The following is a 2,419-nucleotide window of genomic DNA, read 5'->3' as shown; positions in this document are numbered from 1 at the left end:
CCCTGCCTTCTGAAATAGTGCTACTGGTGATGCCATTAATCAGACCTACAAACTGAACTAGAAAATATTTAAAATGTGGATGACTATTCCTGGAAAAACATTTGCACTATTTATATTAAGTCTAATAATGAAAACCTTTGACAGCAAAAACAGTCCAATTCATACTAAAGTGATTCACAATGAAAAAATATTTCAGTGGAAAAGATGAACAGAATAGCCAGAAAGAAATTTCTAACAGCTACGAGGACTGTAACAAAAGCATACACCGTGGCAGTAGAAAACAAATTGCCAGCTATTGTAAATCCTATTATTTTCTCAATGTGCCTAAATAATGTACTACCAGGACACCCACTGACATTGCTAGCATGGAAATAGAATATTATTGTGAATGCGTTTTCAAAATGTTATAGAAGCCAATAGGGTCCACATAATTGCGTATAGAATGCATAATATAAGCTGTCAAGCTCTCCTTTTCTTTGATATCAAAAAACATGTTTCTTCCTTCTTCTGTCTTACACAGAGTGAGCCTGATTTTTGATAGAGCCTCTGTTTTACCACAGCAAATGCAAGTAAATATAACTAGTGCATTATCAGCTTTGGAAGACATTTTCACCACCTGATTTCCATTTGACTCAGGCAATTTGCTGCAGTTTTGAAACATCAGTTTTATCCCAAGACTTTTCCTTCCACAAAGCATGTCAGCTCCATCTCTTCCTGCTCAACCGTGCACAGTTTGAGATGATTCCACATCAGTTGTCTGGGATACAAAACAAATGACATTGCAATTCTAAAAGATCTGTACTAAAAAAAAAGTTTTCTCTAAATATATCCTATCAGAATTCTTTACTCTCCCTATGTGAAAATATTAGTTTATAGATTGATAGCTTTGAAAAGAAGTTTTGTTTTTCTTCCATTTCTCTTCTGTTTTCTATGCTATAATTACATTGGAGGAAGTAAGATTTTGTAAGACAAACAGTTCCTTTGTTAACACACTGAATTTTTGTATACATACATGTGTACATGCCTACAAATTGTATGCATCTGCACTCTAGAAAGCTAAACTTGCATTGTAACATTTTGAAGAACTCCTGAGTGACTTAAAAGTTTCAGTGATCAAAACAGTTCAAAGATGTAGTAATTTTTGCAATATAAGTTGACACAGGCACAGAACATTGGCATGCTACATAGACTGCTCTGAAAGTAATGCTTTTTATTTTCATAGAAACAACAAATACAAAGAGCACAATAACACTATTTGTTAGAGCATTCTCAACTGCAAAACAGTATTTTTCAACAGAGTTGTCACTATTACCTATGCATTTTCACCAGTGATGAACGTGAGTTTGCATATCTCACATTTAAAAATCTGCACCAGCAGAGGTGACCCACTGTTGCCACTGCTGACACAGACCACCCACTGCCTCGTTGTGCTCACATTCACTGTTTGATCTCCATAAGCATTCAGTAAGTGTTGATCAAAATGTCAATGGATGCCACCTTTCATGCATAGAGGAATTCCATGACACGTATTCACTTCATCTGTGCTTCCATGTGAAACACCTTTTTGTAAGACAGCTTCTCTGCTGCCATCTGTCATGTGGCAACAAAATGGAATGAAATATTGGTGGGAAGATTCAGTATCTACTGCCATACCATCAACATCCACTTCTGATGTTGTGAGACAACATGACAAAAGAGGAGGCATTACTTTTGGAGCATCCTTTGTACAATTATGGTCCTGCAATAGATCAGTAAATTCAATCAATAGAGCTTAGTTGGTTTTGCTGTTCTATGATACTAATTTAGATGTTTCCATTCCCTGTGGGAGTATTACCTGGTATGATTTAAAAATAAGAACTTTGCTTCCAATGTTTTAATAGTCTGCTTGAAACATTAAGAGAATGAAACTGCTAATTAAGGTAAAATGTACAATATTCACATTCTGATTATACTCATACTCTGATGTGGGTTTCTTACATGATCCTCAAAGTTCAGTTTTGCCAGCTTCTTAACTTAATTTACCCTAGCAATTGAGTGGGAAAAGCAACCTCTTAAAATTCTTTAGAATAGCCAGGTTATGTGTTTGAGATATGACTGTTAACTCAATGGCTTTAGTTGTTCAGAATTCTCATTCATTTCCAGTGTAGAAGGTGTCAAGGCATTGAAAGAAATGAGTTTTTTTTGTAGTGGTGGCTGATTTTTATTTGGTCCATGTGCAAAAACCCTTACGCTTTCATTCCTTTCTTGTAATTTTAATGAGTAATTTGTTTGAATGAAAGATTAAGTCTTCCCATGAGTATTTTCTATAGGGAGTCTAGGCTGTATGAAAAGGTCATGCATATTGCAAGAATTGGCAGCACTGAGTTTGAAATTATATATATATATATATATATATATATATATATATATATATATATAT

This window comes from Lagopus leucura, unplaced genomic scaffold, assembly GCF_019238085.1.
Source record: "Lagopus leucura isolate 7727_CA_CO unplaced genomic scaffold, USGS_WTPT01 Super-Scaffold_100012, whole genome shotgun sequence".
Lineage (NCBI taxonomy): Eukaryota > Metazoa > Chordata > Aves > Galliformes > Phasianidae > Lagopus > Lagopus leucura.
Note: the sequence above shows the minus strand (reverse complement) of the source record.